The sequence below is a fragment of the Lissotriton helveticus genome, chromosome 1_1, assembly GCF_964261635.1.
Source record: "Lissotriton helveticus chromosome 1_1, aLisHel1.1, whole genome shotgun sequence".
In the NCBI taxonomy this organism is placed as follows: Eukaryota; Metazoa; Chordata; class Amphibia; order Caudata; family Salamandridae; genus Lissotriton; species Lissotriton helveticus.
This window is the reverse complement of record NC_136057.1, coordinates 112,745,365-112,759,839: the sequence shown is the minus strand read 5'-3', so window position 1 is coordinate 112,759,839 and position 14,475 is coordinate 112,745,365. Positions and strand designations below refer to the sequence as shown.

Genomic DNA, 14,475 nt, shown 5'->3' with positions numbered 1-14,475 from the left:
GAAAGCTATGAGCACCTTGAAAGGGAGAACAGTTATAAAGCTATGGTTATTTAAGGATTGGGTTTCATATCTACAATGTTGGTCTACCCATGTCCCAGACTAACCGGGCATTTTAAACTTTTTTCATAGTAGGTAAGGCTGTTTTTGTAAGCCCTTGTGAGAGCATACAGTGCTATAAGTCTAGCAAAAGCAATCTATGGCACCCTCCACTGGTGTTTCTGAGTCGGACCTGCTTGAGCTTCTGTTGTATAGAAAGTTCTGTGGGTTGCTCTAGGGGATAATAATTCCATAGTAGTATGGGAGCTTAACTTTAAATGTTTATTGACTAGAAAGGAACTGAAAGCCCTCCTGCACTGGGCCAAGATATGGGTATGTAAGTAGTCCATACTGAAGTATGTTTTTGTTATTGACGAGATCTGCTGAAATTTTAAGGAGAAAGTTCACGGAATCATTTTGATGATCTTGTTGTCACTGAGTGTAGATGATTAGAACATGGATCACTGACATCTCACTGTTTATTCGGCTCAAATATGTGTATGGAATTGTGTTAAAACCTCCTCATTTCGTGTGCATTTTCACACCAATACTTCTGTAGTCACGGGACCATATCAATAAATGAATACAGTTGAATATGATTACTAGAGTGAGGCTGAGTCATTTGGTAATTTTAGAGAGCCAAAACATTTGCCATGAAGAATTGGGAAATTAAAATGATTATTTTTGTTTTTTGAATGGGTAAACCATTTCTCTTCAAAACAGATCCTAGCCGATATGCCTATAAAGCTGTTTTGATATACAGCCGAGCACACAAGGTCAATGTCTGGAAGCCTAGGACGAGGTCACTTTCAGAACTTGGAAATGAAACATTTAGTTGGTGTTAAATGCTAGAAAGAGCATTGCCCATCCATGGAGCCAGAGGTATTTCCACCATGGCACTTTTGATATGGAAGGCTTTGTGAACCAATGACATTCAAGTAAAGAAATACGACTTCCTGTCAACTTGGCTGCCTGTCCTGTATGACATGGTGGGTGTTCATAGAGAACTGGCTTCTCAAGCTAGGCGGAGGGCACTGGGGATGTTACAACTAATTTAAGAGATATTTTGGTTGATAAACAAGACATCTGTCCCTAGCTTTCATTGCAGTGTACAGAATAAGGAGGTCGCCAATTCCTGAAACACCTAGTAGCTGACATCGAGGCGACAGATACAATTATAACAGAGCAGCAAATATACAGAGCAGCAGATATGGCTTTTTGATACATATGGCCCTTAGTCTCTTGCCCGGAGAGCTAAATATGCTTCCAAATATAAGGGAGTTTCTTTTAGAAAAGTTGCCCCTTCCACCAATATTTAGGTGGAACCCTTCAGATCTCCAGGCCGTGGCGTGTTCACCGTGCAAATCAGCAGTCTGAACACGTGTTCACTAAGGAGGATCACAGATCTTGAATTAAAGACATTTGAAAATATAAAGTCAAGCATCCTCATTGTGATATTTAATGTAACTTTATGGATTTACTTTTGAACGTGTGCAGAGGATTTGTATATATAGCAAGCAGCAGTGATGGTTCATCTCCCACACAGGACACATAAGCATTTGGCTCTCAGTGTGCTGGGAAGAATTCAACCTTTTTCCAAAACAACCAAAATTGGAATTTTAAGCAAAATCTTTTTTTTCTTTCCTTCGATACTATTACTGAGCACCATGGCTTTTAGACGCACTCAATTGTTCAAGCTTTATATGTGAACATATTTTAAAGGACTTATAAAGATGTTGAAAGGACTTATAGAGCTTTTTACACATTTTTCTTTTTATAAACTTTAGAAATGTTTAATCTGAACCTTTTAGAAATGTTTTTATGATTGATTAGAAGGACATTCCCTAGTTTTTAGTATATCGTCATGTCAGATGAGGAGTCTGTGTTATGATTTGTAATGTACCCCAATATAGGCCTGGGCAGTCACCTGACCTTTCACCTACATTTTCCCTGCCATTGTACTACAAAACGGGTTTTGGTATTGAACGTTTACCTAGTTAGGTGCTGCATAAATGTCGTGTTGTTTTCCTTGAAATCTAGCCTCATTTATTATGCATGATGATTCTCAGATTCACATCAGGATTACCATCTTTTGCATAATAACTATGTATAAGGGTCATCCCTTTCGTCATCCTTGGCCGACATGACACAGCAAGATAGAACCCCTGAGGGCATCTTTTGGGTATATGAACACCATATCTTTTCTGGAGCGGGCAGAGGAGAAAGACTTCCATGCTGATACCCTGACGCGAGACACTGAGGTACCTGCACGCAGACACTCCAGCACGCAGTGGTCTGACATCCCTCGCGCGGTGTCCATCTCGGGACCAAGACGGGATCCTTCATTCTCTCACACCAGGCAATAGGGTTGGTTTTATCTTAGGGGGGTTCTTGGCTGTACACATACATACATGCTTGGTTAATTTAGGTACATCTAGTTAGCCTCTGCATCGTAGGAGTACGCATTATTATTGTTATGTATTTATGAGCTTGCATATTGTAGGAGAGTAGGGTCTGCTTCCTATGGTCACCCTACTTTTTGCTGTGATTTTCTGGTTTTTCGACTTTAATGTGGCTGTGGGCCCACTAATCAGACCCACAGTCCAGCTGGTCTCTCTCTAAATTGATACCATGCACTTTAGGTGCATACCAGATAGGTTACTGGGTAACCCGTGTGAGCTCCTGTATAGTGTACCATAGGTACCCAGGGCATAGGTGCACCCTAGGCCTACCAGGGGCTGCAGCATGTATTGTGCAACCCCTGGTTTGCCTTCCAAACTGACACCACAGGTCTGTTCACACTGCCTGGTTAAGGTGGTGTAATCACCCCTTACTTAGATATAGTATACCTATATCTACCTTTACATATAGACACATATACACCTATAAGCCACTCCTATGGTAGGCCTCGACAATCTTGGAGGCAGAGTGCTTGGTTTTATGTGAGAGGGTGCTCTGGCATGAGCTGAGCCCCTCTGCAGCTTTCAGAACCATCTCCTTATAGCTGTTCTAAGATATAGCCATACCATATACTCTTAAGTGCAATATAATCCTCGCGGTTAATTATAACTTTGGTTTGGTTTTATCAAAACATGTTGTGTAAGGTGTCAAACACTTTGGAATACTACCTTCCCCCCCGCCAATTCTGGCGGCGGGGGTAGCATTCCACCCTTCTAGAGGGAAAAGACATGTAGTTACTGGTTTACCCGGTTAAAGTTAAACTGAGCCCTGTCATCACAAAATGGATGCTGCTGCCACAGACACGAGTCTGACCTCCTGTTGCTGGATGAAACCCCGGCAGGGGAGGCCTGGACAATAGGTTTCCTGTACAGGGAGGTGCTGGCACCTCCCCAGACAGGGGTTTTGTGTATTGGGGCAGGGAGGGCTGCATTCAGTGAATACATCTAGACACTGCCTGGGGCACACAAGGTGCTCCATGCATAGCCCGGTTCAAACCAGTTGCTGGGGCACTCCAGCCCCAGCTCTGGCGTGAAACTGGACAAAGGGAAAGGGGTGTAACCACCCCCTTCTCAGGTCCACCCATAGGAGGGACCTAGTCAGGTAATCCAACCCCCTTTCTTAGTATAAGTATAGGAGCTGTGTCCCCAGGACTTTAGATTATCCTGGACGAATCTTTGAAAGACATATCTTGGACCTTCGACATTTCATTCTGACTGGAAGATGGAAGACATCTCTCATGTGGTCAAGGAGTGACCACCCTGTGCAAACAGACACCAACAGCAACTTCGCCGGTCTGCAGTATCAAGGCTCCCATTGGAACCCGAACTCTGCTGACTTATCTGACCCCGACCCACATCCACAGCAAAGCTGAGACATGTGGCGGACACGAGAGACGTGGGACCAGACATCTTGGACATCCTGCATTTTGCTACCTGCGCTCCTCTCCTGAAGCCTCAGTAAGTTGTGCATTGGGGTACGAGAAGCCCCAGCCCCAAGCACCATTTGCACCGAAGCCCAGGCCCTCACACTCCGTGAGTGTCCCGTGGGCCCCGCTCTTGCATTTGAGCTTGACGTGTCTTCCCGGTTCCTTGCCCGTTGGCTTGTGAGCCCCCTGAAGACCTCCCTTTGAATTTTACTTGCTTTCCTGGTTGCTCCAGGCTTGCTTCAGCTTCCCTGAAAAGGAGAAGCGCCACAGACCTTGCAGGTCTGCAACAGAGCAAATCTCATCATCCTGCATGGGTTGTGGCTGCCAAGGCTTGTTGGGTCCAGTCCGGATACCGACACCGCAGTCATCTAGATCCATTGTGGGCCAGCTCTAATCCAGCTCCTGTCATCGTTGATGCCTCCTGGACCTCGTGGCTGAAAAGACAAACTCACCTTCTTCACCTTAAAGCACCCGACATCGCCTGGTTCCTTCCTGGTTCCTTCCTGGTCACTGGCTAGTGACCCAGACTCTGTCCCCTCTGCTTTCAGGTTCTTCACATCTCTGATCCACCCTTGGATCCACCCAGACACTTTTCCTCTGGTCGCCTGCAGCACTTCCTTGCAGCTCTCCATAGAAAACGACGACGAAACCCGACACGAAAAGACACCTATGCACCCGGCTTCCCTGGGTTAGGTAACACGAGTACTCTGGTGCTCCTGTGGGTCTTGACTCTCGAAGTGTCCTAGTTTAAAAGGGTTCTATCTGGAAGTGTCCTTAAATTGTAACTTTGTAACTTTTGCAATCTCCATAGAAAGTCAATGGGAACCCGCATCTGTGTTTAGACACTGCACGCGTCTCCCGTGGGCTTTCTACTTCCTAACCTTTGGTTGTTTAGTGTAGCCCCAATTATTCCACAGGCCCTAGGTCTGCTTTCTAATCCTCTCATGGTACTTATACCACTTTCTTAGTATATGGTTTGTGAGGTCCCTAGGGCATAACGTATACTGTGCAACTTATCGTATATTAACTGTGTGACTTGTATTGTATTTTTACCTCTGACCTCATAAAGAGTGCAGAAGGATTGTGTTTAGATTAAATACATATATATTTGATATCTACCTTGTGTGGTGTCCTTTCATTTGGTATTCAAGGATTTATATATGGTAAAATAACTTGCTTAACTCGCCTACTGAAGTCTTAGCCTGAACACTGCTGGTCCATGCTACCACTAGGATAGCTTTCTATAAGGTTGACTTTACAACCACCATCAATAAGGGTCGATTAGACTAGTGCCAGGTGCCCACTAGAACTAGTGGACATCAAATGCCAGGCTAACTTCTCACAATATATTCATTGTTTTAGCACTATGGTAGAAATCTACCATCCATTTACTCTCTTGGTGCTTATAATCGTTAAAATCCATTTCTGTCTTATGGTTGTTTCAGCACACATGCTTGTTCAATAAATGCTTATTGAAATGTCCCCACTGTTTATTCTGTGTATCTCTCTGAGACAAAGTGAGCACGAGTGACTGAGCGAAAAGTACTGTATTGTTTTCATGATACCTGATGGGACAGAGTTGTCATGTTCGATAGTTGCCAGAAACTATTCCGTCCTTCGTAAGAGGAGTTCCTAGTGGCACTGTGAGCTAGCTGGTATACAGGTGAACATACCCGGTGGGGGTGTCTGGATTCAGTCTGGACACCAATCCCACAGTCTATGTTGTCTAAACGTGCAGATCCTCTATAGATTTAAAGGAACTACACAACAGCGTAGGTGAGTCAGAGATATCAACCTGGACCAAGGTGGGCTGCAGACAAAACATGGGGACTGTATCAACCAAGAAAAACAATTATATCAGTAATGACGTCCAGTACCAGCTCTTTGATGCAGTCATCTTTAGTAACAAATCTGTAGTGAATAAAAAAAATATGCGGTCCTGACCGTGCATGGGGCCTGGTGGAGGAGCCCTTCTCAGTTGTTATTTCTCTCGCCGTTGATGCGTTTTTCATGAAGAGACTATACTCCTTTCTGTTTCAGGTGCTTTAGATTGTGCTGAAAAACTGAACCTGCAGACCATTTATAGATAATAATATTAATAATAGTGTTACTTCTGTAGTGCACACAGCTCCCTCGAACAGAGGCGTCCCGGCGCTGAGCAGCAGTCAGGTGAACAGGTAAGAGCTGGCCTAGCCGAAGAGCCACGTCTTCAGGTGCCTGCGAGAGTTGGATTCAGACGCGAGTATGCGAAGATGTAGAGGAAGTGCATTCCATAGCAAAGCTGTCCTGACTGAGAAGACCGAATGCAAAGATGTAAAGGAAGTGCATTCCAAGCATAGCTGTCCTGACTGAGACGGCCCTTCCTCCCTTTCTGGCCTTGGAAAACCGGGGATGCACAGGAGGTGCTTGGAGTTAGACCTAAGTGTGTGTGCCGATTGATACGGGAGGAGTTTCTTTCGGAGGTATCTAGGTCCTATATGATGTATTACCCTAAAAGCAAGGGTCAAGGCCTTGAATCTGGGAGCCAAGGAAGGAGCTTGATGAGAGGGGAAATGCGGTGACAGAAAGGCACTCTATGAATAAGTCTTGCTGCCGCGAACTGAATCATCTGAAGTCTCTGGATTAAATATCTGGGTAATCCCAGGTACGGACTGTTGGCATAATCCAGATGAGATTTCACCGTCGCATGGACTACTGTCATCCTACTGTCCTCTGGCAAGAGGTGCAGGAATCTTTTTTTAAGTTTTCAGTTTGCCAAAGCAGACAGACGAGAAATGGTGGATGTGGGTTTCAAAAGATAGATCTGAGTCCCACTTGGGACGCCCAGATTTCTCTTGTCACATGTATTTGTTTGCCTTGAAGCACTGGACTTTGGGAAGACTGTATCTGCAGCAGGAGCAATTGCTATTCCCATTGAGGTCATCTGATGTGCTTGAATCTGGTTTGCTTCGGGGACGCTGATGGGCGCAGACAGGTGCAGCTGGGCATGCCTTGTTATGTTATGTTAAATATACTTCTATAGCGCTCGACTCACCCGGGGGCATCTCAGCGCTTGACTAGAAATATTCCTGAGACTGAAAGGAGGACAAGAGAAATTAGAAGAGGAAAGCTTGTAGCTGTTTTCTAAATGTGCAATAATGAGCAATTTTGTGAAGGGGATCTGGTAGCTCTTTCTAGTATCTTGGGGTTAAATACGAGAATGCTTTTCCTCTAGAGCGACACAGCCTTATACGCGGTAATTGTAGGAGACCCCGCGTCCCGGACCTATGGTTTCTGTTAGGTACGTGTTTAGTAAGTCTCTTTTGAAGGTATTCAGGACCTCTTCCATTGAGTGCTGTGTAAGTGAGATAACAGATCTTGAAGAATGATTTCTTTCTCACCGATAGTCAGTGGAGTTCTCGCAATAAGGGCTGCAGTGTTTTGAATCACCTGCAGTTTGTTCAGCAGGGTCTCTCCTACCCCTGCCAACAGAGCGTTGCCATAGTCCAGGCGACTGATAACCATAGCCTGGACCAAGGTTTTGCGATGGGAAGTAGGCATAAAGGGGAGGATTTTATGCAGCAGACATAGGCTATAGTAGCAGGAGTTGCCTTAGGCACGCCTTCGGTACACCAGTGGCACATCTGCGCTTTGAACAACTTAAGAAGCGTTAGAAGAGAAAAGACTAAGTTGCCCTGCCCACTGCCAAACACTGGAGCGAGGAAGTGAAGGGTTCGCAGTGGAGTTACAGCACCGGCATTTGAGTTCAAGGAAAAGTGATTCAAGCAAATTCAAATTCAAACAAATCCAAATATTCATATTCAAGCAAATTCGACTTGTATACCCCCCAGTAAAATTAAAAACAGAAAGCCACATCAAACAATGTGTTTACATTGAAGATGTATGTTAAGTTCTCAAACTGATAATGCCTGGCTGTATGTCATGTCGGAAAATTACCAGTAGTAAAGTTAGCCTATTTTCTCACTTTAACATAAGTTTGCACTCAGTTAGACTTAAGACCAAAACTTAAGTTGAACTGAGACAAAAGTCTGTCTTTACTACTCATAAATGCCTTTTGTGAATACCGAAAGTGGCAAAGTTAGACCTTTGTCTCAGTTTACCTTTGTGAATCGGGCCCTAAGTGCCGGACTCCCCCAGGCGGCCAGTTCACAATTGCCTGGGGGAGTGTGTCTGCCCATCGGAGCGCTTCACTGGTGACGTGGCAGTGGTGCTTGTCCTGAGGCCCCAGCTGAGGGCTGCTGTAAGTCCACCCGTATGAGAGTCTGCTGGCTCCAGACATGAAGTCGTCCGAGTTGTCACTCTCATATCTGGTGCTAGGATGCAGCAGACCAACTGCTCTCTCAACCTGAAATATGGCACCTTGACAAGTCCAGAAACCATACGACCAGGCAGCCCCGAGACGGGTTCATCCTCTCTGACATTATTGATGTTCATGCCTTGATGGATCCATGGTGGTTGGCGTACCTGAGGAACGCGGACTATACTTTCACCTCCTGCGTCCATTGTAAACGTTTACTCCTTGATCCTCCCTAACAGTACCTCTGATCATGATCTTCTGCTACTCGACCATAATCTTCGACTGTTGCAAACCCCTCACGCCCATTGGCGTATGTATACAGCACGGTATAAAGCCCCTGAAGACAAGCACAGACGGTGCCAATATCTGAGCCAGTACTTGGACAAGAATGCTGGGTCCATCTCCTCTGCACAGGTGCTGTGAGAGGGCAGGAAGGGCGATGAACGATTTGGCTGCCTATAAGTGCCACTGTGAGGCATAACAGCGTTGGTTGACTGACCTCATGCTTCACCTGGCTCAGACGTATAATGCATTGCTGATACCTGCTCTTCTCAAGAGCGGCTTGGGGCCAAGTATGATCTGAACTCCGATTACATAGTGAAGGACCAGAGGGATACGCTCTGTGGACGATATAGTAGGGGACGGTGAGTTGGCCCCCTTTGCTACTCTCATGCGTGATTATGGGCTGCCACAATCGCATCACTGACAGTATCAACAGCCTATGCATAGCCTGCGACACATGCTGGGTGCTCCCCCTTATGATCTTAAGACTGCCCCAATATTGCGTTATACTCTGATGTGGAAAGGATTCAAGGACACTATGGGCCTGATTCTGATGCGGTGTGGAAAGCTTCCCGACCAAATTTGTTTGGGAATGGTTTCCAACCAAATCGGATCGGTAGAGTCCAACCAACCGAGTATGATGACCCGGGATGCTTCCAGATATGATTTGGTTGGACTCCCATTGACGTCAATGGGAGCCTATGTTCCTAACTGCATCGAAATCGGGCCCTAGGTGGAAAGACACATTCCCAATCTGATCTGGACGTAGCAAATGCCGTTAGGAGGCCTTCCTAACCACATCAGAATCAGGCCCTAAGGTAGAATTGTATGTTACAGCTGCGGACAGCCTTTTTTCGAGCACCACTGCCCACAATCTATGCTGTTTGCTGGAGCAGAGGCTGGGCCTCTAACTTTCTGAGCAGGACTGGCACGACCTTTGGCAAGACCATGGCAGTTTCCCCCAGGAGGTCAGGTTGAATTTCAGTTATTTCAAGTTCCTACACCACTGGCACTGGACGCCGGAGTGGATTTATAAAGCACATATGGCAGACGATTCCAAGTGCTGGAGGTGTTGACGGTGTGGCGCACTCGCCTGTGACATTTTGCATGTCCTGTGGACTGCACATTATTTTATGCTACTGGGGCTCCGTTTGGGATACCTTGATGACCAACCTTGGAGTGGCACCGCAATTCATGGCCCGTCTGATCCTGATTCACAAAATGTAAATATTCCAGGATTTAACACCCCATGGTAAGAATTATCTGGCTGCGGCCTTTGTAGCGGGAGTTGGCTTTTTGAGGGGCAACCATGGGGCCTCGCAACCTGACTTTTCTCTCCTGTTCCCATGTCCCTTCCCGCATGTCTCTTCCCCTCATGTTCACCCTCGTCCTCTTTCCTTGATCATCTGCAGGATCTCCTGGGATACATCACCTCTGTCTGGAGGGGTGATTTTATTTATAGTTTTTCTTGTTATCAATGTCTTCTAACAAGTTCTAGTTTACACAGTATCTTGTACTCTGCTGATCGATAAACTTTCATACCTGTTTTATGTTCATTGTATATGAAAAATCAATAGAGAAATGAGGTATTAAAAAAAGACACAGGGAGTGGTGTCACTTAACATTCAACTTTGACAATACCAAAGGAAGAGACATTACTGAATTTATACATATGATCAGAACAAATGTAAAGTGATAAAAGTAACATCCAAGTCTCACTAAAATAGACATTCAATGTAACATTCTACTGAACTGTGTGCAGTACTCATGGTGAAATATGAGAAACGTTTGCCACCAAAATGTGGGACAGAGGGTCTGCTCTGTGCCAAATGTGTTCTAGTTCTAGTTAATCCCCTTATTTTAGAAGAATGGGCCAGGTTTGAGTGAAACCTCACCACAACCTACAAATGTGTGAGTGTCACTCGTGATGAGTGACACATGAGGACTCTGATGTATGCATGTCTGAAATAATGTCACTGTTGAGGCACTCAAGGCTGCTTGCATGACAATGCTACAAAGAGTTGACACACTCACTAATCAAAGGTGTTCTGATAACGAGCGTACTATGATATAGGGGCCTATGTGAAGGAGTAGAATATTTTTGAGTAGTGAAATGCCCCTCCCCTGTTCTTCAGAACAGTAATACCCACTCATTTTTATGATACAATGCACACTGTATAAGAAATATCTGGTTCATACTTGATATCTCTATCTTAGGAATTACTGGTTTCAAAGATAAATTGCTTTATTTTATTTTTTGTCAGTGAATCTTTGTTGAGAGAGGGAGGTGGTTACTGTAAACAAAACAACAAAGCCTGGAAGAGGCCACTATACGGATAATTTAGGAGACAGTAGTGCTCTTAAATCAGAAACTCAAAACCTAATTAGGGCCTACATTTCAGGCTCGTTCGTGGATATAAAACTGTATCAAATATAAGGAATAAGCCACAGACACAGGAAAATTATAAATAAGCTGTTGCTTTAATTGTTGCTTTGACTCATGACCTATGCCTCATTGTCACTGATCTGGTGTTTAAAACTCCATGGTATTTTCCTCCGTTTACTTTCCTATGTACCACGCTGTGGATTTGAAAAACTGCAAATACATTATTTAAAAAAAAATAAGCTGCACAGTTTAAATGCAAAACTGACAGGATATGCTCATATATTCATTGAAATACAGATATATTCATTGAAATACAGATATATTTATTGGAATACAGATATATTCATTGAAATACAGATATATTCATTGAAATACAGATATATTTATTGAAATACAGACTGTCTCTTCCAGTTGTCACCTTTCTGTAAATACTATTTAGTCCTTTACGTCAGTGTTTGGAAAATGCTCATCTGAAGTGAAGCTATAAATGCTTTTTTTCAGCAGCAACCAAGTGTGAGGCCCTGTACATGAACAGTCTGACCCTTAAAAACATTCACGTCTGTGACATCTGAAATCCAAGGTATTTACAGGTATAAATGCTTGTTTGTGTGAAATGTATTCACTGCTGGAACCTGGAGGCGGCGGTTCCGTGAGCAGCCACCAGAGGGCCCTCCTCGCCTGCTGATGAAACCCACTGAGCTGCACCTTGGATGATAGGGAGAAGGGTTTCCTCTTCCGGGTTCGGAGGCGGCAGAGACAGCACCAGCAGCAGTGGTGACATCACTTCCGGCCTCTCCTGGTGTGTTCAGCCTGCTGCAGAGGAGGAAGGAGCCCTGTCTGGTGGTTCATCTTCGGATCCCTCCTCAGACCCCAGATCTGCCCCAGCCCCCCCAGACCCAAGACCTGCCCCGCTCCCCCACCCCAGGGGGAGGAGAGAGCCTGGACATGTCTGCACAGATCTCTGCTCAGGTAGGAGATTGTCAGCACCTTCTGTTGTGTTTGTAGAAATAGACTGACTAATCCTGGAGGGAATCTCTGCAGGAGCCGGGCTGAGCTGGGCTCTTCTATCCGGGGACCCTGGGGCTGAGCTTGGCCCTTCTATCCGGGGGCCCCTGGGGCTGAGCTGGGCTCTTCAATCCGGGGGCCCCTGGGGCTGAGCTGGGTTCTTCTATCTGGGGGACCCTGGAGGGCTTTCCTTCTGGGCCTTGGGGTGTATGTAATCATCATTTGTGATAAAGAGTGGATCTGTGCACTGCACTGCATCTTACTGCACCATGATAAATCTGTGCACACTGCATCAAATTTTACTGCACTGTGAGGAATCTGTCACTACACTGCATCTTACTGTATACTATGTGGAATCTTTGTACACTGCAGTGCTTCTTACAACAGTGTGAGGAGTATGTGCACGCTGCACTGTATCTAACTGCACTGTGAGAAATCTGTGCACTGCATCATACTGCACTGAGGAATTTATACACACTGCAATGCATTTTACTGCACTAGGAGAAATCTGTGAGCACTGCATCTTACTGCACTTTGAGGAAACTGTACACTGCACTGCATCTTACTGCACTGAGGAGTCTGTGCGCATTGCCCTGCATCTTACTGCACTTTGAACTATATGTGCATTATGCACTGCATCTTACTGCACTGTGAGGAATCTGTGGCACTGCATTGTAGTGGATTGTACTGCACAATGAGAAATCCGTACACTACACAGCATCTTATTGCACTGTAAAGTATCTGTGCACACTGTGCTGCATCTTAGTGCACTGTGAGAAATGTGTGCACACCCTTTATTCGTCTCTCCCTGTTAGTTTGTTTACTTGCCCACCTCTACCCCTATGTTGGAAGCATGTCCCTAGGCAGTTGAACGTCAAGGCTACCCTGCTGCCCTGCGCCCCTTTACCCATCTTTCCCTTGTTTCCATCTCTCAGAGTAGGCAGGATCTTCAGTCATTGCAATGGTTTCTTGTGGCATAGGCTGGCTTGTAGCATTGTCTGACCTGGAGTCTGCCAGGTAGGAGGCCTGTCAAGCAGAGAAACTTAGCTGTGTGCGTGTTTTTAATTTACCTCTGCAGGAGGATGTCTGTCTGCAGGGTCGGTGTGTGCTTGTGAAGAGAATAGGGATGTCTTTGCGTGTGTCTATGAGACGTGTCTGTAGCATGTCCATCTCTTTGCAGGGTGTCTCTCGTCGCAGATGTTGATGGCGCTGTCAGTCACTCTTCCTGGCCTCTGCTCTCTGTTTGAGTGAGACTTCAGCCCGACCTCCAAATGTGTGAGTTCACTCAAGTACCCAGCGGTACGTGTATAACAATGTTACATAGGGTCTGCATGGTATATTGAAAGTGTATGTACAGCATATATGAGGTCCAAATGCATTTCTACAAATCACCTTATTGTAGTGCACCATTCAATACTTCTTCAGTGGGTCATTGGTCATGCTTGCTCGCTCTTTCCTTCACATGAAAACTTTTATCTGTGAAAAGGCCCTCTTAACATTGGCCCTTGAGACGGGCAACGCCGAAACAGCCTGTACACTGTTTGCTAAATATGGCCACTGACATAGCTTTCCATGCCAAGACTGGTGCACCAGAAGATTGCTATTCTCTGGGACAGGTTCTGCAACATGCGCATTAAACTAGGCGCATATGCCCTCAGAGTTATTGAAGCGGTCAAAAATGAAGCAGTACTGTTCAGAGTCCTGAGAAATTTCCCTTGACGGAAGAGATCTAGAACTTGTGCAGCGAGAGTACCACAGTGAGGCTTCATGGACTTCAAAGGCCATGGTTGGTGAAGTGACATTCCTATGCATCATTGCAGCCATTTCTTAGCATTGTAAAATAACACTTCCTGAATTGCTCCTCAACATTTCTTTGCTTGTCAAGTGGCAAGAAATCTAACATGGAACCCACATGGTGTCATTCTTTGAGACTGTCCTTGCATACTAACTCTAACTTGATTTAGAGTTTTCCTTGAAGTGCATTTTTATGCGAAGTGTTAGGATAGTAGCTCATAGGCGTCAGTCTTGGGGTGGTTAGCTAAACTTATTTCGGGACCTGGTAATGCTGATACTCGCTGTGGTAATTTGATTTTGCCAATGCTTTATTACAATAATTATTGTTTGACTGTAATGCTAAATACTCGGCTATTATAACACATTTTGGAATAATCATGAATGCTCTTTAGTGTTGGACCTTGTATTATAGTGGGTTATAACGGGAGTGATGTGTATTTCTGTAACCGTGGTAGGCATTTTACATTTAGAAATGTGTCACCACCTAGTGATGGCATTTACCGTTTACACTCCAAAACATACAACTGCACTCTGTGGGTTAATGTTGGGAAGGGGATGGTTGTGGGAACTGGAAAACACCAATTCAATGCCTCATCAGGGGTCATAGGTGCTTTATAAATACCATTTCCATATATAGATATAATTACAATTTGGCAAAAAAGTAGGTCTTGGTCTAGAATGCATGCTTTTTTTTTAAATGGTGTAAATCCGTTCAGTAGTTGCTGAGAAATTAAAAAAATATATACATCGATAACTGAGCACCGAGGAGGATTCGCGAACCCTCCCGGG

General features: G+C 45.0%; 1 protein-coding gene across 2 annotated transcripts in view; it reads left to right on the top strand.

The window, feature by feature from the left end:
• Window positions 1-11,658: 11,658 nt before the first annotated feature.
• Window positions 11,659-14,475, top strand: part of LOC144762817 (uncharacterized) — a 61,913-nt gene continuing 59,096 nt past the window's right edge. The window contains exons 1-2 of one of the 2 annotated variants that reach the window (XR_013596157.1): window positions 11,715-11,856; window positions 13,073-13,191. The gene's annotated coding sequence lies outside the window, so the exon portion shown is untranslated. Of the gene's footprint in view, window positions 11,857-13,072; window positions 13,192-14,475 lie in introns of those variants that run through there. The other variant, XM_078648122.1, reaches the window with a different exon arrangement.